This window comes from Mustela nivalis (genome assembly GCF_964662115.1).
Source record: "Mustela nivalis genome assembly, chromosome: 4".
Classification (NCBI taxonomy): domain Eukaryota; kingdom Metazoa; phylum Chordata; class Mammalia; order Carnivora; family Mustelidae; genus Mustela; species Mustela nivalis.
This window is the reverse complement of record NC_139023.1, coordinates 154,812,712-154,839,747: the sequence shown is the minus strand read 5'-3', so window position 1 is coordinate 154,839,747 and position 27,036 is coordinate 154,812,712. Positions and strand designations below refer to the sequence as shown.

Here is a 27,036-nt window from a genome sequence, read left to right as displayed (position 1 = left end):
CTTTGAGTGATTAAAAAAATAGGATAAGCAAATATAATGAATGGCATAATATTTTTCTATAGACCATCACATAGACTGCCTATAAAAACAATACATTCTATTCCCAGATATATTGGAGGGACATTTTTATTTTTACTCCTCTCTATATTAGAATTTCCTAATTTTCTCTTCCATTTATATACTAATCCACTCTCACAAAAAAAAAAAAAAGCCATGTCTAAATATTCAATTTGCAATTAGAGACACAGAAACGCAAAAGGAGAGTGATGAGACAGCAAGGCAATAAACTTAAATCTGTCTGCCCGCTAGCAGTGCCTGACACTTGGAGCACCCAACTAGCAGAAGCCAAGAGAAGCAGAGGAAAGAATCAGAAACACGAATGTGCAGGTACCTTAGCAATAAGTGATCTATACAATTCCTCTGGCCTTGCATGTCTTTTTGATTCCTCCGTTGTGTGTTTATTTTTCTTTCCTATCCACTCAAGTCCACAACATCTTGTATGTATCCCTTGATTGAATTAAATGTTTTTCTCAGATTAATCTGTCAAATTCCTGTCAGCGGGAGGTAGAGAGTCAAACTGCTGAAAGCAGATGATCTAAAAAAGAAGAAGAAGAAAAACTTTGAATAATGATTGTTAACTGAGCCTTAACAGGCACATTCTATTTCACCCTATTTAGCTAGACAAAGAAACACAACGTTGGACACTTGTCTTTCGAACTATAAGCATTATAAAAAATACCAGGTCTCTGGCAGCAAAGCTGATGTTCCTCTTTCGGGCATTCATTAACCAATCTCTGGGGTGATTTCACAGTCCAGTGTCTCTCTCCTCACTAAATAGAAGGAATAGGCTAGTAAAAATGCAAGGATATTCCAAAACTCTGGCATTAAAGAATAATTGTTCTTGATATTAAAAAAAAAATTATGTTAGTTTTTATTGCTGCATAACAAATCACCACAAACTGAGCAGCTTAAAATGGCACACATTAATGATGTCACAGTTTCCAGGAGTCAGGAGTCCGGGCACAGCTCATCTGGATGTTCTACGCTCAGGGTCTCACAAGGCTGCAGCCAGGTTAGATTCCCATCGGAGGAATGACTGGAGAAGATCCGCTTCTCAGCTCACGCAGGTAGTTAGCAGAATTCATTGCCTTCCAGCTGCAAAATTTAGGGCTCCAACTTTTTACTGGCCATCAGCTGAAGGCGATCACAGTTCCTAGAAGCTGCCTAAAGTTTCTTGCCATATTGGCTTTCTCAACACAGTTATTTTCTTCATCAAGCCAGCCAGGAATATCTCTTTCAGGTCTATTAAATGAAGCCTCTTTAAAAAAAAAAAAAAAAAAAAAAAAAGAGAGAGAGAGATTTTATTTATTTATTTATTTATTTATTTATTTGGAGAGAGAGAGAGACAGCATGAGAGGGGAGAGGATCAGAGGGAGAAACAGGCTCCCCACTGAGCCAGGAGCCCAATGAGGGACTCGATCCCGGGACTCCAGGATCATGGCCAGAGCCAAAGGCAGTCACTTAACCCACTGAGCCACCCAGGTTCCCCAAGATGAGCTTCCTATAAAGCCACCTAATCACAGTGTGACAATCCATCACCTGTGCCATAGACTAAGGCTTAGAGACAAATCACGGTTTGTGCTTACATTCAAAGGGAGGGAATAACGCAAAGGTGGGAACACTACAGAGTGAATATTGTATTTTCGTTGTATTTTTGTTGGGGTCTTGTCACACTAGGGTCTGTCCTTCCTGAAAACTACACTTCTGGATGGACAGGTTTGAAGACCAAGATGTCCTACATTTAGGGGGGAAAGAAACTCTTGGTTCACAGGTGGATATTCTGTGGGTGGACCTAATGGTGCAGATCCAGGCGGTGGGGGGAGTTTGTGGAGATTGTTGGCTCGTGTGATGTTGCACAACAGAATAAGGACCATGTTTAGCTCAGCAGTGCATTAATAGTAACACTAACTAACCTTCAGAATAGAGGAACCTCGCCTTAAACATGGTACAGTTACATTTTATTTTATTTTATTTTATTTTATTTTATATTTAAACTTTATTTTATTTTTTCAGTGTTCCAAGATTTGTTGTTCATGTATCACACCCAGTGCTCCATGCAATCCATGCCCTCCATAATACCCACTCCGAGGCTTTCCCAGTCCTCCACCTTCCTCCCCTCCAAAACCCTGTTTGTTTCTCAGAGTCCACAGTCTCCCATGGTTCATCTCCCCCTCCAATTTCCCCCAACTCCCTTCTCCTCTCCTTCTCCCAAAGTCCTCTGTGTTATTCCTTATGCTCCACAAGTAAGTGAAACCATATGATACTTGACTCTCTCTGCTTGACTTATTTCACTCAGCATGATCTCCTCCAGTCCCATCCATGTTGATACAAAAGTTGGGTATTCGTCCTTTCTGATGGAGGCATAATATTCTATTGTATATATGGACCATATCTTCTTTACCCATTCGTCTGTTTAAGGGCATCTTGGTTCCTTCCACAGTTTGGCAACTGTGGCCATTGCTGCTATGAACATTGAGGTACAGATGGCCCTTCTTTTCACTACATGGTACAGTTACATTTTAGAAAACATTAGATATTCTTAGATATTTGAATTCAAATTATCATCTACTTCTTTATCAAAAACCGTGACTCCGTCAAGCCAATTAAAACAAAATCAAGGGCACCTGGGTAGTTCAGTGGGTCAAGCTTCTGCCTTCAGCTCGGGTCATGATCTCGGGGGTCCTGGGATCGAGCTCTCTGCTCAGCGGTGAGCCTGCTTCCCCCCTCTCTCTGCCTGCCTCTCTGTCTACTTGTGATTTCTGTCTGTCAAATCAATAAATAAAATCTTAAAAAAAAATCAAGGGGCGCTTGGGTGGCTCAGTCAGTTAAGCATCTAACTTCAACTCACATCATGATCTCCAGGTCTTAGGATGGAGCCCCAAATCGGACTCCCTACTCAGCAGGGAACCTGCTTCTCCCTCTCCCCCCTGCTCATGCTCTTTCTCTCACTCTCTCACTTTCTCTCTATCAAATAAATAAATAAAATTTTATTAAAAAATTAAAATAATAAAACAGAAATCAGGGTCAATCCTGGATGCCAGTTGTACAGTCATTTAAAGTCCATGGCTGAGTTATTCAGAGAAATATGCGAAGTTTAGGATTTGTATGCATTTGGTATTCTAAGTAAAAAATAATTTTCCCACAATTTACCACCTTTTATTTATTGTCATCGTTTGACTCAGTAGACAATCCAAGTATTGTTACATTTTCCAAAGTCCTTATATTCCAGACCATTCTTTAAGATACTTCCAAGAATCAGAAAAAGGGACTTTTGGCAGATGAAATTCTCTAATTGACATAAAGCTATGTGTGCCAAACCCCTTCTTACAGTATACCCAGGTAATAAGAATCAGATTTTAGATTAAACAACTGCATATTCCCTTCATGAAAGAAATTGAAAATATTTGTTTTACCATCATATTCTGGGGGTGAGCTGAATCAGCTAGAACCTGGTCAATTGTTTCCTAGAAGAATATACAATGGAGTAAAGTAGGGTCCAAGTCTCTTTTATTCCTAGGTCTCCTTCTAAACTATTATAATATTTGGATTCAGCTTCAATTCATCTTATCCCAAAATTAATTGAGCCAATTGATATTTGATAAACATAGTTTAAGAAACATACTACGTTGCTTTTTCCTAATAGATTCCCATGTATCAAGTCTAGAAAAAACATGGGCTTTATTGTCAGATGGATTTGGGTTCAAATTCTAGCTCTGCCTCTTTGGGTCAGTTTCTTCACCCATTAAATAAGGAATAATGATATTTACCTTGCAAAATATTCAAAAGATGTACATTTATGTTTGCAAAGTGCTATTTCTCAAGGGCGTAAAAAATGACAACAGTTTTCTTGTCCCCCATTGGATCTACATAGGTGGACTCCCATTACTTTAGTCTCCTACAGAATCATATTTAAATGGTATGCTCTCAGTTTTTATTGAGGTCAGAAATAAGGATCAACTATATGCAGAATATTTCTGCATAATTTTTGACAAAACTGCCATTTAAAGCCACTACACATAGAAGTGTTTGTAGACTTTTGAAGATCCTAGTGATCTTCCTTAAAGTCTGGTCATGAAAATGATCACCTCTAATGATGTATTTTCTGCTCTGTTTTAAAGAGAGATCTGTATAGCTAACCCTATTTCCCCTCAGGAGCTGGTTCACTCATAGAGACCAAGTTCTTCCTTTGAAAAGTCAACTTTACTACATTCACCATATTACAACATCAGGTGACAAAAGAAGTTGGAATCATCCAAAAAGTATCCCTTAGCAATCATGTATATATTTAGCATGTGAGAGAACATTTTATTTCATTATCACCTAAGAAATGAAGAGCATTAAGAAGAATTATATTTTGATGCTCCTAAGTATCAATGTATCATGATTCCTCATATATTGTGGCAAATCATGGATGTACCTCTAAAAATTTAGATGTGAATGAAATTGTGGTAAGTCAGATCACTAGAAGAGCTTGCAAGTAGTCCATTTTTTTATACAATGAAAGATTTTTTTAATTTCTGTAATAAATATGCCTTTAGGAATTTTTTAGTATTTTCTTTTAAGCAATATAAACCTATGTCTACATTTTCCAAGATTTCATGCATGGGACAATCAACATTGATTTTAAGATATAAGTTTAATTCCATCGTTAGTGGAGTTGTACAGAAGACAGAAGTAAAGTTTCAGTACATTATTCCATTAAGGACATATTCTAACTTTGTTTTAACAGTTAAGATGTCTTTTCAAACAAACCTTCAGTCTAACATTTTTCCTTGTCAATATTCTTAAGCTTAAGAAAGTACATTATTTTGAATAGCTCTTATTCATAGTAAAATATCAAAATAGTGATTTTCATTAGGAGCAGAAGGAGTATCAAGAATTTTTTCCAAGCCACACGTGCCAGTAAGTTTCCTCTTACTGCTGTAAAAAATTACCCATAAACTTGGTTGCTTAAAATGACACAAATTTATTACCTTACAGTTCTGGTGATCAGAAGTCCAAAATGAGTTGGCAGGGCTACACTCCTTCTGGAGAATCTTTGTCTTTGACTTTTCAGGCTTCTAGAAACAATCTGCATTCCCCTGCCCATACTCCTTCTTCCATCTTTAAAACCAGCAGTGTAGAGTCTTCAAATTTGTGTCTCTTACCCTGGCTCTCTTGCCTTCCTCTCTCCTTTGTAAGGAAGCCTGATCCAAGATAATCTCCCCATCACAAGTTTCTTAAAATTAATCAGATCTTGCAAAGTTCATTTTGCCATGCCATTCCAACCCACAAATTCATAGGTCTTGACAGTTAGGATGTGAACATCTTCAGGGAGTCATTATTCTGTTGACCCCAGTCACCTAGTGGAGTTATCCAAGAGCCATATGAGAATGGATGAAATGATTGCATAGTTGGAAAAATGTCCAGGGAATTCCAAAATTCACCACTTTTTCCCACACCTCTCCCCACTGAGAATCACTAGGATAGAAATTATATTTACAATTTATTGATCCACAATTTAGATGAAATGCTTATTTGCTACCTATTCAAAAAAAAGTGATCTACTACTAGGTACTTACCCTAAAGATACAAAGGTAGTGATCTGAAGGGGCACGTGCACCCAAATGTTTATAGCAGCAATGTCCAGAATAGCCAAACTATGAAAAGAACCTAGATGTCCATCAACAGATGAATGGATAAAGAAGATGTGGTACATATACAATGGAATACTGTGAAGACATCAAAAGAAATGAAATCTTGCCATTTGCGATGACGTGGATGGAACTAGAGGGTATTATGCTTAGCGAAATAAGTCAATCAGAGAAAGACAACTATCATATGATCTCCCTGATACGAGGAAGTTGAGAGGCAATGTGAGGGGCTTGGGGGTTAGGAAAGGAACAAATGAAACAAGATGGGATCAGGAGGGAGACAAACCATAAGAGACTCTTAATCTCACAAAACAAACTGAGGTTTGCCAGGGGGAGGGGTGTAGGGAGAGGGTGGCTTGGCTGAGTGCTGTGAAGTGTGTAAACCTAATGATTCACAGACCTGTACCCCTGGAGCTAATAATACATTATATGTTAATAAAATATATATATATATGTAAACTGAAAAAGAAAAAAAAGTGATCTAGGTCTATCCATGTTGTTGCAAATGACTTGATCTCATCTTTTTATGGTTGTGTAATATCCCTGTGTGTGTGTGTGTGTGTCCTTATCTATTTGAGAGGGGTTAGGGAGATGGGCAAAATGGTTGAAGGAGAATGAGAGATAACAGGCTTCCGGTTATGGAATGAATAAGTCACCCAAATGAAAGGCACAGCATAGGGAATATAGTCAATCATATTGTAATAAGGCTTTATGGTAACAGATGGTAGTTACACTGGCAGTAAACATAGCATAATGTATAAACTTGTCGAATCACTATTTTGTCTACCTGAAACTAGTAACACTGTCTGCCAACTATACTCAAATTTAAAAAATAAATAAATAAAAGTGATTTTTGCTATGGAAAGCTTCCAGAAACATGATTGAAGATATTACCCTATTCATCTAATGCCTGTGACCATCACATTCCTTCTGAACCCTAGGATTAAACCAAAAGAAATATTTTTCCTAAGAAGGAAAACCAACTGAGATGAGTACCTATTTGGCAGATCCCATAACTTTCTTGCTGATTTTAGTACTTCTCCATAAGTACATATTTACTAAATGTCTTCATTGTCTGGTAAATGGTATTAAAAAAAAAAAAAAAAAACATTGGAGAACAGAAAAAAGTTCTTATGCTAGGTATGTTCTGGAAATACACTATTTTTAGTTTTTTCCTAATGTAAAGGATATACATTAATTAAATAAAATATAAGATGAGATAATGACAAATAAAAAGACATAATAAGGTCATAATCATTTGCCTGAAAACAAATACGCAAAAATCAGCTGAGTCAGAAACAGCTTTGCAGAAAGACTTAAAATTTCAGAATATCTTACACATTTTAAAATATTTCCATATTCATTACCTTATCTAAACTAGATTTATTCCAACTAAAAAGAGAAGGCCAGGGGGAAATGAGGACTTTCTATTATATGCCAAGGAACTCATCAATAATGAAAGAGGATAAGGTTACGTTTCAATAGCTGGAAATTCTGGAAGCTTTCTCATAGCTTTAATAATTAAATAAATAGCCATAAGAGATATTGAGGGGATTCCACCGAATCCTAAACTATCTCAAAAGGATAGTTTGAGTACAGTTCTACTTTGAGTATGGAAATTTGTGTTCCTCCGTCTCCCTTGTAAAGATGGTAAATTCAGCTGTAATTGCCCAGGCAGTAATGTACTAATATTAGACTGAGTATGAATGATCCAGCAGCAAACTCAAGAGAAAATGGACGTAGATTTCAAAAAGATAAACATGGGGGCGCCTGGGTGGCTCAGTGGGTTAAGCCGCTGCCTTCGGCTCAGGTCATGATCTCAGGGTCCTGGGATCGAGTCCCGCATCAGGCTCTCTGCTCAGCAAGGAGCCTGCTTCCCTCTCTCTCTCTCTGCCTGCCTCTCTGTCTGCTTGTGATCTCTGTCTGTCAAATCAACAAATAAAATCTTAAAAAAAAAATGATAAACATAGACTTGCTAATTAGGGATTCCATTCATGTTATGGTTATTAAATACTTACCATATGGGAGGAACCATTCCATGTAGCAGTACAGAAAATCAAATACCCTATTGTGGTAAAACTTCAATCCTACTGGAAGGAGAGAGAATAGCTACAAATGAAAATGTAGGTTAGGTGATCATAAGAGCTCATCTGAAAAGTAAAGTAAACTTCGAAAACAGAGTGACGGGAAAGAGGATGTCTTTTTAAGGTTGAATTCAGTGAGTCCTAGTGCTACATAGAAAGAATTTCTAAGTAGTTTTCCAAGGAAAAATTTATGCAGAAGGCATTAATCATCTCTGATCATCTGTTTGGTTAAGACATGACTTTTACTCTCTGGAGCTTATGTTTACTGTATGTGGGGTTTTGTTGGTGTTTCTTATAATTTATTTCCTTTCCAGTTGAGGAAACTTTAGGTCTTCAGAAATTAGTTCCAATCCATTAAGATTAAAGGTGATCAATGATCTTGCTTCTGAAGAATGTCAGAATCATTTAAGGGAAACCTTGTTCCACTACTGCCCAGTTAACAGTTTCATAGTTGAATGGAAATGGAGAATTGCGTGCCTTGAATTCTAGAAGAAGAAAAAGCCGGTGACTCCAAAATAGGGCAAACAAGAGACACTAATGGAAAAAAAAAAAAATCTGATCTCCCAAATCTCTCTAATCAGCTGGCTGTCTGCCATCCATGGCAACTGAGCTGCTTTAAGAAACCTCAGAAAACATAAATCTTTTACAAATGGGAAACTCAAAGTATTTTTCAAAAATGAATGTTTCCGTTTTGTCCATATCTGTAGTAGCCTTACCTAAAGGCTTACAAAATGTAACAATTCAGTCAGATTTCAGGATATAATTGCTGCCACTCACTTTGTGGTCTAATGGGTCCAATATTTCTCTTCCTCCTATTTTAGAGACTTGGATAATCTATTTAGGCACAATGTCATGAAAGAAAAATTATTTTCTTGCATCCAAGTTATAAGATTCTTTAACATAAAAAAAATTGGGCTGACATTATTGTGTTTTTGTTTTGCATTTTATTTTGTTTTGGTCCATTCAAACTAAACTGGCAGACTCGTCTATCTACATATGCTTGTGTTTTTATTCTAAAGATATCAATTATTTCCAAAACAGTCATAGGCATGTCCCCACTCTCAATGAATGCTTAACCAAGAAGCAAATTTGAAAGCAAGTAGAGAGGGGTCCTTTTGCCAAGGTGTTCTAGAAGGGCACATTCTTGGGAGATAAACACAGCTTGCTAATGTGGAAAAACTTAAATTTTACAGAAAATAAAAAGAGCATAAATGAAAAGTAATGAAGGTTCAAAATTTTATTAAGGTAATTTCAATTTTCATATTACCTAAATTTGGCTCATAAAGAGACCAAACTATTGCAAGTTTTATTAATTTGCCAAAAAGTGAATTAGGTGCAGTTTGAATTGTTCCCCTGAAAATTTTTATTTTCCTTCTTCCATGATCAATTCACTATTAATAATCCCCGCTTCTTCCCCAACAAGGACAGGGTATTCTAGGTTGCTATTAAGGTTTCCCATCACTGTTGTCGCTGTTCAACCTATATTCCAGGGAAAGTAAATAACAGAACAAAGAGGGGGAAAAAAATAAATTTCCAGGAAACATTGCCAAATCACCCTGCTAAGTAGCAAAGTCAATGGGAGTGGTAGGGGTTAGGAGAAGTACAAATTTCAAGACATAATGAAACTCAACACAGGATCAGATTAGTTTGAAATTAGAGCTCATTTCTAGAACCTAACAATGCAATTAACTTATCATTCCTCTTTTCCTTATTGTTATTAGCCACCTTGATTGATCAGTGGTTCTCAACCAGGGATAATTTTGCCCTCTAGGAGACATTGGACAATGTCCGGAGACAATTTTAGTTACCACAACTCTGGGGGTATGCCTGGCATCTAATGAGTAAAGATTCCCATAACAAAGGCTTATCAAGCTCTAAATGCCAAAAGCACTAACAGACCCTTGAAACAGATCATCTAAAAACTAGTGGTCATTAAGTCTTGTGTTTAAAGCAAAACTCCCCCTATTTGTGCCTTATTTCATAGAGGCAACATGATGTCATATCAAGTCGTAAGTTCACAATACAGTTCAGGGAAGGTAAAATTACCAGGAAGATGAGTGAGAATAGAGGACCAAGGAAAAGTCTCTGGGGGAACATCGGCATTTAGAGGATGAAGAGCAGAAGAGGAGCCTATCTGGAAACTGAGAAGTCTTTTAAAACATAAAACCGTAAGAGCTGAGGAACAAGTTCGAGAAGTGGTGAGGTTCAGCAAAACAGGGACTTTAAAATGCAGGTTTACTTTAACAGTTAGAGATCATTGAATAGCAGCTTCCAAACAGAGATAGAGGTTGAAGCCAGATCATGGTGTTGAAGGAGTCAAATTCATCTTCACAATGATTTTAGAGATGATCAAAAGTAGAACATTCTGTATTAGCTAAAGAGAAATTCAGATCTTAAAGGAATATTTTCATTAGCTTATCTAGTATTAGACAGACTTGAAAGTGTTTATAGCTAAGGAAAAGCAATGAATTGAGGAAGAATTTGAATATAGGAGTGAAGCGAAAGCTAATGGAACAGGTCCCAAAGAAGCCAACAAGAGCTGAAATCTAGGGCACCCACAAATAAGTTTGTCCTATAAGGCCGAAAAACACATCCTCTGAAACTAGCTAAGTTGAATGTACATGGCAATTATTCTGTGGATAGGGAAAAGGTAAATTTATTCATTCAATATTTATTGAGACTCTAAGACATGCCAACCACTTTAGAAAGGATTTAAAAATGAACAAGGAGCTCACACTCTAATGGGAAGCTGAAATTAATTTTAACCTCCACTTAAAACCATAAGTCAAAATCTTTGACTTACAGAGGGAAGAGACGTAACTGAATAGAAGCTGAAGGGGACAGGTGACGGTGATTCATCGAAGAGAACTGGAGAAGGTGCTCACCAGAGAGCGAGCGAGAGAGAGAAAGACTTCCAGTTTTCAGAACCCAGCTGAAGTGGAAGGGTGTCGATTTGTGGTGATGCTGATATGCACAGATAGTGTATTTCCTTCAGCATGAACTCTGCTATTTGAGTTTAGGAATAACAGAGCTCACAGGTATAGGATCCGGAGATGAAGTCTGGCCAAGTCTTTGCAGAGGAAATGTGAGGACAAGGGAAATGATAATGTCGGTTCAGATATTGAACCATGGAATTTATACTGGATAGAAAAGAAGAGAGCACGAGGAGAGAACCTTTGGGTTGGAAGACAATGGAGAACATGATGGGTTGAAAACAGAAGGTCAAGGAACAGAAAGAGGCAGTTTAGGGTGAGGGTGGCCGAAGAAAGAGGCAGTTTAGGGAGATGTGGCCGAAGCCCAGTGAAAGTAGTGCTACTGCAGGCCAGAAAACAAAGTTGTGAGGTGAATTATCTAGGCATATTTTGAAATCATTCTGGTTCCAATATCTTCAGTTGAGAAGAAGGAGAAACCCATAAAGTGATAAATAACATTGATGGAGACTGATAGGACCTCACACAGCTGACTTGCTGCACCTGTTTAGTTTTGTCTGGTTTATGACCTGTTACAGAATGAATGTTTGTGCCCTCCCAAAACTCATATGATGAAGCCCTAACCCCCAAAAGATGGCATTTGGAGGTGTGGCCATTAGGACATAATTAGATTTAGATTAGTTTACAAGTGTGAGACTCCTATTATGGGGTTAGTGGCCTTATAAGAAGAGGAAGAGAGACCAGCACTTTCTCTCTGCCATGTGAGGACACAGTGAGAAAGTGGCTATCTTCTACCCATTAGGAGCGGAATTGCCTAGCCCACTTGAGCTTGAACTTTCCAGCCTCCCAATCTTTGAGAAATAAATTCCTGTTCTTTAAACTACCTAATCAATGGTGTTTTGTTGTAACAGCCTGAGCTGGCTAAGACATGACTGGAAGGAAAACCCCGGAAAGGAGCAGAAGGATGATTCCTTCTTGTTTCTAAGATACAGAATTTGGATGATCTGAGTGGTTCCCTCAGAGGACGTGTTCAAGGGTGATTGTGAGTTGTGCCCTCTGAAAGAGAGAGACAGAAGGAGAAAGAGAAAGAGGTTCCTTACAAAGTTGAGAGCATAGGGGTGTATTTATGGTAGAGCCAGGGCTATAGGGATACAAGTGAAAGACTAGGGAAGAGAGGTATTCAAAGCAGGGGGAAAACAAAACAAACAAACAAACAAAAACAAAACAGGTCACTGCATGCATTAAGCAACTGAGCGTAGAAGAAGAGTAGATGTATTGGGGTATATGCATACTGTTCATTGACCATGGCTTATACATGAATGAGAGATAGAGTGGAATTGACTGGCCTCAAGTATCCTAACTTGGACACAGGTTGTTTTGTTTTGGCGCCGGAACTTACCCCGTTTCAAAGATGTGCAGAGGGAGACAAGCTTCAAGCAGTGAGATAAGCATTCTTCTCTGGACAGTGCTATTTCTGTTCTTAGAACAAGGATGAAGACCTTATTCTAGAAGGGGGACTCTCTCAGACTCTTCAATTTAACACTGAAGGAACTAGATAAGAAAACTGATTAGAAACTCAGCTCTGCAATTATAGGCAATTTCTTGTTCTCTCTGGGTCCTGTTAACCTTACTAAAATAATAAAGATAGACCTTTTCATAAGCAAATATGCATTACATTTTTTGATTCTTTCTTCCAAATGTTACAACCCTAATTTAAGTCCTTAGCGCCTTTTATCTGTAGTACTATAAGTCATTTTGCTGAGAATTCATTTCTGGTTTCTTATTATCCACTAGATAAATTCCCTATTTAACCTGACATGAGATATCTACCACAATCTCACCAAGGACTGCTTTTCAAACTAATGCCTAATTAACAAGGAACCCACTCTAGAAATACTAATCTAATCATCGTTTCTTAAACTCTCCTTTCAAATCACAGTATCTTTTCACATCTTAACTACTACAAAAGAAGAAGAAGAAAAATTTCCTGTCATATGTAAAAGGGGCTACTGGGGCACCAGGGTGACTCAGTGGGTTAAGCCTCTGCCTTCGGCTCCGGTCATGATCTCAGGGTCTTGGGATTGAGCCCTGCATCAGGCTCTCTGCTCAGCAGGGAGCCTGCTTCCCCCTCTTTCTCTGCCTGCCTATCTGCCCAGTTGTGATCTCTCTCTCTCACTCTGTCAAATAAATAAATAAAACCTTTAAATAAATAAATTAATAAATAAATAAATTAAAGGGGCTACTGTGATTGAATTATACTTCAATTAACTATCCTCCAAGTGCCTACTATGTGCCAGGCAGGATGCTAGTACTCACAGACAAGTTGGGAGTGACAGACATCAAAGCAGCAATTATAGTGTAAAATGCAAACCACCCAACTATTGGGACAGCTCTTGAGTAGAGGTGAGTAAGTGGAGCAGAGAAGAGATAAAGAGTGACTCTGGTGTTCTTTGTAAAACACTATATTAAAATGCAGGAATTAATAATAAAAACTAATAATAAAAATAACTAAACTAATAATAAAAAAAAGAAAATAGTACATAATGCACATACAAATAATGTTTAAAGTTTGGAATAAACCTTGAATGTTTCTGGGAAAAAAAATGGAAGCAATCTATGAAAAAATAAAGCCTCGCCCCTCCCCCCAAAAAAATGCAAGAACTTGAGAAACGCCGCTCATTATACGTTGGAGAAATATAACAAGTGAATCTGTTTTCAATATTTTGTCCTTACATTGATTTATTCTGCCACAACGTACCTAAGAAGGATATAGACTTTGACATGAGCTAGAGTCCTAAGACCTTGGGCCAATTGTTTATCGTCCATAGTCTCTAGCTTTCAAATCTATAAAATGAAGGTGATTTTGAGGACAACACAGTTACCCTTCCTACTTTGGGTCCAATGAAACACACCTTTTGCTTCAACTATTTTAAATAAGTATTCCTTATCAAAAAAATTAATATCTAACTGTGACCCTAAGGTTTATTCAAAACTCATTTTCAGAGGAAACTGCTCAAGATAACTTGTAGGCATCTTTCTGAACATGTCACATCACCGAACACAGCCATAAGTATTTGAAATCAATACTTTGTGACTTGCCTTTTTTTGTCCCTTTAGATTTAGCTCTGAGCTTAAGAAAGAAATAAAAAGGCACTTTGGATTCTGCTATACTGGTATTAACTTGACATTTTTCTAGGAGTTAATTTTTGTTAGAAATCCTGGCAAGTTTCCGTCCGTGAGCTTTGGATCCAAAGATCACAGGGCTTCTGCAGCAAAGTTACAGGAGCCATAGACTGGTTTGGCTTTTCCATGTTGGTATTTCTCTCAGGACAACTTGACAATATCAGAACCATTTGAGACGTGTCATGATTCTTCCAGTGATGATTTTTAGTTAGATTTCATGAGAATTCACCAGAACCCTATGTTGAAAAAGAGAAATTATGTCCTAAGTACAAAATGAGAATAAATAAATGAAGGGTATTTCTCTGGCCAGTAGTACAATGTAGTTTCAGGTTTAAAAAAAAAATCTCCTTACAGTTTAAAGGATTATGGTACATAAACAATGAATTTTGGAACACTGAAAAGAAATAAAATAATGAATACTGTTATGCCGAAATTAAATAAAAAATAAATTTAAAAAAAAGAAAGAAATTAAATAAAAACAAAATAAAAGATTATGGTAGAAATTCATATATATATATGAATATACATAATAACACACACACACATACACACACACACACACACACACACACACACACACACATATATATATGTATAATTCTAGATGGCTGAACTATCCTAAAAATATAGATTAAAAAATAGTCAAAAGGGTTAATTCTGGTAAGGAAAAATGGAGTACTGGAGGCATGAGGTGTATTTGGTTTTTCAGTATATACCCATTTATATTAAATAGTTCACCTGTGCATATTTTACCTAGCTTCCAAAAATATTAGTATGAAAATTAAAACAGTTAGGAAATGATAGCCAGTAAAGGGAAAAAAGGGACGATGGAGAACACGGCTTGTTTTAGTGTTTTGGGGTTTCCTCTGGATTCACATAGTGCATCACTGAGCACTTTTTTTTTTTTTAATAAGGGGTTATCCAAGGAGGGGTTGTTGTAGTTGTTTCATTTTTCACTGTGTTTTTGTAATAAAGTTCAACTCAGGACTGCTCATTCCCTGCTTATCTATGAGTTCATTCACAAGACTTCACCTTTCCTTCCTCATCTTCATCTATGTAAATCCTCCTCATCCAACTCAGGTTCCCTTTCAGAATCCTGATCCCATCTGTATCAAGCACTTTGAATAACCCGATTTTGTGCTATAATTATCTTCCCACCTGAAAATGTACTATATCCGTGCTGAGATCGTAAACTACCAGATGGTGAGGACTACTGAACACTGTTTCCCACCATTCACTGTTTTGGTCACACCACATTTCTGTTACATTCCATTTGTTCATGGATTGTTCAAAGAGAGGCACTGCTTTTCTAGCGGAGACCACAACTTGTTCATTTTTAGCTGAAGTAATTACATTTTTAATAGCTTTTAATTTGCATTTGTTTACTCTCAACCTAATGAAATAACTAGGAAGTGCAGCCTCAGATTCCAAACCAGGGATCTGGCCTCACACAAATGTTGAGAGACAGGCAGAATTTATAGGCGCAAGATCTTTATAAGATAACTGGGAAAAACAAATCTCTCTGGCAATGCTGGGCTTGTTGGTCCACAGAGAGTAGAAAAACCAACGTCGTGTCTGTCTCCATTTGTAGCACATTGGCTGCTGGTGGCCCCCTCCGTAGATGAACTTCATCAAGTGTGAAAATAATCCTGGGACCATGGGAGACACATCATTAGCAAGGAAAATATATGTCTTTGCTGCAGCTCAAGGAGATGCAGCCCATTTAAATGAAGATAAAGAGGGCCAAACAAAAGAATTACAGTAGGAAATATGTGGCTGGACTATCAGTAGAGGAGACATAATGCTACCCTTTATCATTACTTGTCATCCCCGTGACAGACTATAAAACTACTCCTGCTCCACAATTCCGGACTCGTCACTTTCTGAGCCAACTTTTGCCTTGGCAGATGCCTGGCATGTTGTAGACATATGATTTATTGCCTCATTTAATCAAGGCTGTGAGGGAAACAATGAAGTTTTTTTTTTTTTTTTTTTTTTGGTAAATTACAAATGAGGCACCTTTCACTTATTCTTAGTGACAGAAGCAGTATATACATATATGTATCTATGTGTGGGTGTGTATGTGTGTGTTATATGTATATAAAACATCTCCAAGAAACAGCATTTATTTACTGCTTGGTTAATAAATTTAAATAATTTCTATTCCTCCTGCCTGCCCGCAAAAGAGAAATGTATGCAATATTGTAGAATATAAATGCCGTCATCCTGCATCACTGTTTTTCAGTTTTTATTGTCATGGCAAAAACCAGCCTGAACAGATTCCAGGACTAATAAATGACCCTGCAATGGAGGTTATTGGCAATTTAAAGGCCATATCACTTCATTTTGCTTCCCATTTTACAAATATATTGTATATTCGCTTGGGAATTTCTTCTAAAATTTGGGGGAGCTCCGGCTTGGCAGTGAAGGGGAACCATGCATCCAGCAAGTAAGCAAAAATTCCTGGAAATAATATTACCCATTTTAAAATGACTCCTTGGCACATGGATTAAGTTGAAATGAAGTGCATGTAGCAAATGCTAGGTTGTTGTCTTACCTAGGGAGGAAAAAAATGGTTTCTAGAGTTCAGTGGTAAATAGGCAATTCATTTTGACATAACGAGGAAAAGTGATGTTAACAGCCAGAGGTCACCGAAAGCAGAGATGGAAAAGACCTATTAGATCATTTTCTCCATTCCCTGGAGAAGAGGGCCAAATGATATTTCATAGCGCTGGGTCCAGTTTAGCTTTCAATTACTCAAGCAAGGGGCTTTCACCACTTCAGCATTCTTGCAGGACCTGTATCTTTCTTCATGATTGCTGCTTTCCTGGATGTATCAATGAAGTATGAATCTCAGAATCAACTCTACGGGTGACCACAGAAGTATTCTGCGTTCACAATTAGACCCGCATACCTCAGAACCCATTTTCTCTTCTCTGGCGCAGAACTCCAGAATCATTTTCTTGCTCATAGCTCCTTTTCTCCTTCCTTAACTACCTCCATACTTTTCACCTCACCTCCCTTTCACTCTGAGTCTAAGCAGGAGCTATGTCTTTGGAAGGAAATCCTCTGAAACAAAATTCTTGCCAGTTTCCAAAGGTACCTGATCATGGCGTCTAGCACATGTTATCCACACAGATCCCGAGCCCGTGTTGAATAAATGAATGAAAAACACCGACTCGAGACCATGGGAGGAGATGAAGTGGTGACAGCAAGTCTAGACAGCTCATTCATAAATTGTACTGGAAAATGGAGTCGAGAAACCAGATAGAAGTTGGATTAGGGTGTGGGTCAAAGAAAGCTTGCTTTTTAAGAAAAGGAAATTGCAACATTTTGCTTTGAAGGTGGGATGACGCCATAGAAAGACCAAAAGTGAAGATGCAGGGAAAGACGGCACACCTACAGGAGCCATGTTCCTAAGCAGAGAAGAAAGGGTGGGATTGAATGGGCAAATGCCAGGGTGGCCTTATATGGGGGCACACATACTTCATTCCATCTAATAGGAGAGCACAGAAGAGGTGTTGATGTGTTGACAATTGGGCGGTATGAGAGATGGTCTCAGTTCTCTTTCAATAAAGCAGAGAAAGGATTTTATGGCCATTAAAGCCCCCTTAGCCACTCCAAATTCTTCGATTTCCACTGAAAATAAGGACGGAGTTTTCGGCATCTTCTAGTTATGGAATATGTGAAGCCTGTTTACTTATCAGCCCCAAGCCCTGCGATGCACGCCTTTCAGCTCTTGGAATCTCAGCTAAGGAAAATTATAGATGTATAAAACACTTATTCACAAAAATGTTCATTACATATCATTTATAATAGCAACGGCTGTAATAACATAAACAACCTAAGTGAATAATAAGGAAAAATTATGGCGTATTTGAAATAATACTTCAAGGTAACATGGGGAATTTCAATGTTATGTTCCAAAAAACAAGTAGGCTCTAAATATAAGCACAAAACAATAAAGGAAAATATGAGCAGTGATTGACCCTTTTTTTTCCAGCTTTATTTGGGTATAATTGGCAAACAAAATTGTAAAGTTTTAAAGTGTACAGCATGATGATTTGATATACATACACATTGCAAAAGGGTTCTTCCCTCTGTCAAATCTATTAATACATACATCATCTCATCTTTTTACCTTTTGGGGTGGTTGGGGGTGAGGACATTTAAGCCCGACACTCTTGGTAAATTTTAATGATACAAGACAGTGTTACCAACTATAGTCACCGTGTCTTGCATGAGATCCTCAGACCTCATCCATCTTATAACTAACAGAGGGTGGTTTTCTACCAGCCTCTCCCTGTTTCCCTACTCCCAGGCCCTGCCCATCACTTTCCTACTCTTTGTTTCTATGAATTTGACTTTTTTTTTTTTTAAAGATTCCATATATAAGTGATACCATACAGTATTTGTCTTCTTCTGGGTTATTAAGAGTGATTGATCTGGGATGGTAAACTCTTCGTGATTCTTCTGCTTTCGTTCCACTTTTCCTAAAATTTTCAGGTCTTTTACAATAATAATGTAATACTACCATAAGCACCAAATTCCCTATACTGAATTCCCTCATACTTAAAAGATTCCTGATGGATACATCTGGGTTCAAGTCTTTTATTTTCTCCTGACACATAATTGCTGAGATTTATTGTGTCCTTCCAATATTCCAGACACTCTATCACTATACACTTTCAGGCAAAATTGTTTTAAGTTTGTTTGTTTGTTTGTTTGTTTGAGTAATCTCTACACACAGGGCTCGAACTCCCAATCCTGAGATCAAGGGTCTCATTCTCTTCAGGCTGAGCTAGCCAGGAGCCCCCTTAGTCAAATTTCTTTCTGACCTTCATTTTCCTCATTTGTAAATAAGCATAATTTTTCTCCTGTGTAAAATGAGGATCCACTACATGTAAGACCTTTGAGTAGCTATTAGAAACACTCTGTAACTGTCAACATTATTATTACCATGTCCATATATTTGTCATATTTTGCTGCTTATTCTATTGCTTTTTTTTCATTCAAGAACATGAGACAGATTTCTGGTCCACTTAATATTTTCTTTTTTAAACTTTAAACCAAAACAATATCGTATATGGTCCCTTTCCCTTTTGTTATGTAATAGCATTATCAGGAAATAGAGCAATTCCTTGAGAGGACATAACCTTTAGCAGGTCAATTTTCCTCAACAAGGGCAGACAGGCCATTTCCTGCTTGCCTCCTTCTATACTGCAGTACAAGAATATTGTTAGAAACTTGGAGTTTCGGTAGCCTTGGGAACGGGACCAATTCCCAGGTATTTAATTTCATCCTGGTCTCATCTAAATTGAAATTTTGACATAGCATTTTTCTCACACTAAGGACTACTTTAGAGGAATTTTTCCAATTTGTCTTTATTTATTGTGAAGTCAAGCCAAACCCCACAGGTTTTGTGGCTGTTTTGGCAGTTATTGGTGACATTATTCAATCATTCACACACACACACACACACACACACACACTAATTTGAGGATCCTGTAATTCTACCCATGAAACATGCCCACACAGTAATTCCAGTAGATGCTTCTAAGGAAACTGAAGAAAAACAAAATGGCTTTTAGCATGTATACGTGAATCATACTAGGACTTTTTTCAGCGGGAGGAAATGCAGAATTGAAAGCACTTTTGAAAGGACAGAGTTTTTTTATTGCTCCCATTTGATATCTGCACTCATATACGGTATTTTCATTTATTTGTCTTTGTTTTTTCTATTCTACCTGAATTTTATGCTTTTTCGCTTGCAAAAGATCAATTTCTCCCTGTCTTAGGCATCCCAGCTTTGATTTTTTGTTTGTTCTTGTTTGTTTTTAGTCACTTTGATTTTCCTAAAAATTGCTGAAATGAATCCATAAATCCCTTAAGTTCAGAGGTGAATCCCATGCAGGATGCTAATTTGAAACATATTCGATTCCCCTGGGAGTGGTGACTTCACCTTATTAATACCTCAGTTGATATGGCGCAAGTTACCCTGTAACTGTTTAGGCCCAGAGTTTTCATTTCTCATCCTAAGCTTATGTTAAGGAAACAAGTTACAGAAAATTATTGTTTCTATGGGAAAAATTTATTCTTAGTCCCAATTTTTAGAAATGGTCATTAGAAATCAAAGCAGCTCACTAAAGTCTTCTTGGCCAAGCAGTGAATGTGCGTGTGGGTACAAATAAATGCATAATTAACTGCAGCATTAATGTTGGAATACAAAAACAGTGTTAAAATCACATAACCTGATATTCAGCAGAATACATTAAGATGCTGTTGAAGTAGCTAGAAAATTGAGAAATACATGAATGAGACCTTTACTGTTAAGAACTTTAGAGGGTAAAAGCATAAATACAGATTCTTTTTATTTTTTTGTTGTTAAATATGCTTTCTAAAGTAGTTACTTCATATCTCAAGGCAAATACCTTACAAAATGGGCATTTTGACAGCTTGAGAGATTAAGGGGACCATTGACAGATAAAGAGTGAGTTCTCTTGGAAAAATGATGAGAAGATAAGATATTTAAAGGATTTATTGGTAAATGTGAGGGGATTCATTAACTAAGACAATTAAGTACAAGACACCATTTAGCTCCTGACATACCTGGTAATGCAAAAGGAAGACTGAGAGAAGGAGGAGGCCTGCTAGTCCTCTAATGACTAGCCACACACCAGAGGAGGCAAGGCCTGCGGTGAGGTGCTTCTAGAGACATGCGCAGATCAGATGGTGTTCAGTCAATGGTCACGAGGACTGTGTGTAGACTGGAAAGTAGGATGTTTTCAAATAAGGTATTCTCAACTAATCCCTATTGCAGTGAGAGAAATGGAACACATCTGGAGGCTTTCCATGTACAATTTGAGTCCTGAAACATTTTTTAAAGATTTGTTTATTTATTTACTTGAGAGAGAGATAGAGTGTGGGGGCAGTGGAGGGGCAGCAGGAGAGAGAGAATCTCAAGCAGCCTCCCCACTTAGTATGGAACCTGACACGGGGCTCAGTCCCACTACCCATGAGCTTATGAGCCAAAATCAAGAGTTGGACACTCAACCAACTGAGCCATCAGATGCCCCTGAGTCCTGAAACTTTGGTGTCTATGATGCTTTCTTACTCTGAGATCTGCAATCTCTATATTGAAAGTATCCGTCATTGTCAATACCCAGATTTTTACTTCCTTATGGAATATTTGGTATTGAGTGGATTAGAAAGAGTCACTTCAGAGAAATTTTTTGTCATTCTCAAGACTTTTATGTAGCTCTCAAGATGTTTGCTAGAGTGTTCCTCCATGTTCTACTAAAATGCAATTTGTTTAAATATGAATTTTACAAAAAGGATCATAAGGGCTTTAAAACTGAATAGGTACCTTTTCCGCTATCGATGGGAATGTAAACTGGTGCAGCTGCAATGGGAAAACAGTATGGTGTCATCTCAAAAAAATTCAAGATAAGATTACCACATGGTCTCATAATTCCATTTCGGGTATATTTCCAAAAGAATTGAAAACAAGGTCTGGAAGAGATACTTGGATACCTATGCTCATAGCAGCATCAGGCACAAGAGTCAAAAGTCACAAACAACTCAAATGACCGAAAAAAAAAAAAAAGAAAAGAAAAAAAGGGATAAAAAATACAGTGTAATATTCTGCCCTAAAAAGCAAAGAAATTCTGACATAGGCTACAAGATAGGTAAACTCCGAGAATATTATGTTGAGTACAGTAAGCCAGTAATAAAAAGACAAATACCATGTGATTCCACTGTGGAGGTATCTAGAGTGGTCAGACTCAGACACAAAGCAGAATGGTGGTTTCCAATTGTTGGGAAAGAGAGAAGGGGTGGTTATTTAATGGGGATAGAGTTTCCGTTTGCATGATCAAAACATCTGGAGACTACACAACAATGTGAACATGTTTAACCCTACTGACTGCAGTATGAACTTGGAAATAGTTAAAACAGTAAATTTTATGTTGTGTTCTTTTACCATGATTTAAAAAAAAATGAATAGCTGAAAAGAAGAGGTGATCTAGATGAACCTAGAGATTTGCTCTCCTATGTTAACATTGATGATTCAAATGTTTGTGTAAGGTCTTTTTAATTTAACAGATTGCATTATACATAATGCTTTTCTACAATTAAACTATTCTCTAATATTTATAGACTAAAACCTAACACTTTCTTCAGCAAAATTCTTAAATATTTTCAGGGTCTAACAGCATTATACTGAACCAATAACTGTTTATTATGCTAATGGTAAGATTTTTACATTTGAGCATTTAGACTGGATTATCACATAGTTGATGCAAAGGGAAACGTATAAACTACATGGCCTATTCTCTGCAATAGACAGAATGTTTAAAATCTAATAAAACCATGGAATTATTAAAAAGCAGAGATGTTTCCATTGTATTGAAATGGATTAATTTACAGTGAGTTCACATACTCAGCAACAGTATTACATAGAAAAGACCTCTGAGTTTGACCCAGTCTTCATTTCTTTCTCTTCTTTTTTTTTTTTTAATATTTATTTATTTATTTGACAGAGAGAGATCACAAGTAGGCAGAGAGGCAGGCAGAGAGAGAGAGAGAGGAGGAAGCAGGCTCCCTGCTGAGCAGAGAGCCCGATGAGGGACTCGATCCCAAAACCCTGAGATCATGACCCGAGCCGAAGGCAGCGGCCTAATCCACTGAGCCACCCAGGTGCCCATTTCTTTCTCTTCTTTGAGGCAGGACTTACAGCACCAGAAGAAATAATATAAAAGCAACAAATTTGCATTATAGTAAATTTTATTTGGCCTAACTTACAAAGAATACAAAGTTCTCATTCTAGGTTCATGTAAAGAGAACAATTACAAACTATAAATTATATTCAGGATTGTGTTACTTTTATTCATTCACAGAAGTTCTTTCATTACCATGACTTTGGAAAGATATAAAATGTGTAGAAAAATATCATATAATCTAAATATGGATTACTTGAGAAATATTTGAATCATCAGACAAGGCCATTTTCAAATAGTCTTTAAGAAAGTACTGCAGGAAAGGAAAAATAGAATCCAAATTTTTTGTTACAGCAAAATATACATTACCTTTTCAAAATGATGTAAATAATGAATATACAAATTAAATTTGGATAAATGAACTGAAATGAAAGCTGCACCATGGATATATTACATTTCTGTAGGCATTTGTATATGTATACATTTATATAGGCAGTTTTTAGACCATTACCAAAATGTCAAAATATTTTGCATGAAGTAATCTATGTATTATTTACCCTCTTGCAAAATCATTCTAAAATATGTACTCTAAATATAAAAGATGACAAATAAAATAAATATTTTATCTGGGAATCCCTCTCTCTCTCACACACACACACACTGTTTTTCATTTGTTTTATTTGTTTGTTTGTTGTTTGTTTTTTCTTGTTTTCAGAGTAAGTTCTTAATCCTTTTATATTGGTGGCACCTATAATTTTTTTTTTCACTTTGGGGGCCTTTACTCATAAAGTATACGAGTAATCTTTGACATGTGAACATTTCATGAGAAATTTTAATCTCATTTACAATCCTAAACATAGAGAAGGAAGTTTCCAATGAGTGACGATGGGCAATAGATCTGTGGCTGTTTCCTACTCAGTTAAGGGCCATGAGGTGGGCATACGAATAGGTGTCATGGCACTTTGTTTCTTTTGTGCTGGTCTGATTATGGTACACAGTTAAAGCTATTCTGAAAATATATAATTTAATTGTTCTTTAAGCAAATGATGAAAAAGAGAAATTGAGAGAGAGAAAAAGAGAGGATCCAAAGGAACTTGCTTAGTATCCAGATTTACCTAATTTGCCAAGAGAAGAACTTACCCCGAAATGTATCCCACCCCTCTTTGCTATGCAGAAACATAGGGATAAGAGCTGCTCAGAGAAAAGTACAGAATTCTCCAGGTAAACATTGCTCACAATTTCTCACTATGACATTTTTGTGTGAGAACAGATACTTTCTTGATACCGAAAGGATTTAACTGGAGGAGAAAATAACAAGAAAGAAATATGTGGGGAGGTGGAGCTCAGCTGAGCAGAGCTAGGCTGTGCCAGGGAAAGAAATGGATAGCCTGGGGGTGCCTAGCTGGCTCAGTTGATAGAGGATTCAACTCCTGATCTCAGGGTCATGACCCCTGTTCCAGGCCCCCTGTTGGGTGTGGAGTCTACTTAAAAAAAAAAAATTAATAATCCTTTAAAGTCATTTATTATCCAATCAGGGTTCATATTCCCCAGCTGATATAGAAGTAGGTGGTCTGGTACGTGTAATTACTAACAACTGCTTCCCCTATATTTCTCTCCATGCCCTGGTCAGCAGGCTTCCTAACTGCCATGGAGTGTTTAAGAGCCCTTCTCAGCAGCTCTGTAAAGAACTGCAGAGAATCTGAGATTTCACTCTACTTACAACCGAGCAAGGTGGCCTGCCACTGTCCAGCGGAGGCAGAAGACATGAGAAATCCTGGATCAGAGATGATGAACTTTAGTACTGACAGCACAGTGCCACATGATGACCAGGATGCCTGAGTCACTTCCCCCTGCCCCCAGGTCACCCAGCGACAAGGCCAGTGTGCGCAGAGGGAAGAGCAGTTTGGTTTACTATAGTGAAGGACTCTTGAACTTAGGGAACCCAAATCTTTTATGATGGGAAGCAAGCATACCAAGGGAGACAATTTCTCTACCTTCCAAGCCTTATAAATAAGCATGCCCTTTGTTTCTGGAAGAGGCATGATCTCTGCCTTTCACATCTACTTGCTATATAAACATCCTTGAAAAGATAACCTGGAATAAATGGTAGGCACGGCCTCCCTTACAAAACACTCAGAAATGCAAAAGACTTGTGAAGAATGGTGTCTAATTCTTCCTTCCCATGACTGCACATGTCAAGGACTCTCTTGGGGAATAAAAAAATCTTAAATTCTTTCCAGAAGTTGATAAAAATATAGTTGGTCAAAGTAGAAACCACCCATTGTAGCCGAGAAAGGAGGATATTTGGGATCGTGTAGGTTTCGTGGTGATCTTGTTTTGGTCTCACTTTATAATGTTCTCTGAGTTATTTTGTTGGGTGTTGATGTCCTGTGGGATTGTTACCTCCAAGGGACAAGATGGCTTTGTTTTGAGCATCAGACCAGTTCCCACACATCAGAGACTGCTTTTTATTTTCTCAGCTCTTAGAATCAGGATTCATATTAGATTCTCTCAATGCGACTGGTTAGTACACTGTATTTCTTAAGAATCATTTAATTTTTAGGATTCTCTTTTCATCTCTTTTCTTTTTCCTTTTAGTCTATTTGTTGAAGAAATCGAGCCATCTGCCCCAGGGAACTTCCCATAGTTTGGATTTTGCTGATCATTCCCCTGATGTGCCTTTTGACGTGTTCTCCAATCCTTTGTTTCCAATAAATGGGTTATTAGATCTAAAGGCATGATCAAATTCATTCACTGCTTTTGGCAAGAACACTTTATAGGCAGTGATGTGTTCTTTCATTAGGAGGCACATAGGTGACTGAAGCTCCTTTTGTGATGTTAGCAGCCGTTGATGGCTTGATCCATTAGTTCATTAGCAGCTGCAAAAGGATGACATTCTAATCCTGTCCCCTCTTTTTTAATGTGAGCGGGCATACATTTTGTCCATATATTTAAGTTTGGTGTCCCCAGCTATTTCCCAAATGACTTCAGAGGCCTTGCACGTTAAAAGAATAGAAAATAGGACATTCAGAGACAGAACCCAGTGGAAATCATAATAGAGGTAATTGAATATGGTTTCACAAATGCTATTGCTTTCTTGGTTGAACTTTTTGTGTTCTAGAGATAATGTGAAATGTCTATATTTGAATGCTATCAAAAAGGACAGATTTAGTGTGGTCAACCAGAAAATAAAGAGATCGACCGTTTTCTGGAGCTCAATGAGAGGCTTAAAATCTGTAGATAGGCATACCTCCTTTCATTGTCCTGTACTTTATTGCACTTTGCAGATACTGCATATTTTTACAAACTGAAGGCCTGTGGCAACCCCACATCAAACAAGTCTATCAGGGCCATTTTTCCAACATTTTCTCACTTTGTGTTTCTGCGGCACATTTTGGTAATTCTCATAATATTTCTTTGTCATTATTATTATATTTTTATAGTGCTACCTGATCAGTGATATTATGATCTGTGATATTATAAGGGATTTTTTTAATATCTTTTTTTTTACCATGATACCAGTAATTTGTGAGGAATCCTGTAGTTTGCATTTGAATGACTTCAGTATACTTGCACCCTTTGATTTGACCTAAGGAAGCACTAATAGGTTTTGAATGTTGCCTGTGTGTTTGAGAGACCATTAAGATAAGACCTAATATCAAAAATTAGAAGCCAAGTAACTTGTGCAGATCTTTGATGTTACTGTTGTAATTGTTTCGGTGTGCCACAAACTTCACAAATATAAAGTGAACTTAATAGATGAACATGTGTTCTGACTGCTCCATGACAAGCCCTTCCCCCATTGTCTCCCTCTCCTTGGGCCTCCCTCTTCCCTGAGACACAAGGAAGGGCTTTCCTGAACTCTTCCCTTAATATTGAAATTGGGTTCAAGTGAAAGAGTTCAAGTGAAAGAGTTCAAGTGAAAGAGTCACACGTCTCTCCGAGTTTAGCGAAGAAGGCATGTCAAACTCTTCGCTAAACTCTTTCTGAGTTTAACGAAGAAGCCATGTCAAAAGCTGAGATAGGCTGATAGTTTGTCCTCTTGAATCAAACAGTTTATAAATTTAAAGAAAAATTTCTTCAAGTAAAATTCAAAGTGATACCTCAGTGAACACATGAATGATGCAAAAGAGAAACACCCTTATTGCTGATGTGGAGAAAGTTTGAATGGGTCCAGGTAGAAGACCAAACCAGCCACCACATTCCCTTAAGCCAAAGCTTGATCCAAATCAAGGCCCTTACTCTCTTCAATTCTGTAAAGGCTGGGAGAAGTAAAGAAGCTGCAGAAGAAAAGTTGGAAGCTACCAGAGGTTCGTTCATGAGGCTTAAGGAAAGAAGCCGTAACAGAAGAGTGCAAAATGATCAGGGTCTTTGGATCAAGCTCTGCATTGGGCTCCCTGCTCAGCAATGAGTCTGTTTCTCCCTCTCC

At 37.5% G+C, this 27,036-nt stretch overlaps 1 protein-coding gene across 1 annotated transcript in view; it reads left to right on the top strand.

The window, feature by feature from the left end:
- Positions 1-27,036, top strand: part of GALNTL6 (polypeptide N-acetylgalactosaminyltransferase like 6) — a 1,234,529-nt gene that overhangs the window by 984,040 nt on the left and 223,453 nt on the right. The window lies entirely within an intron of this gene.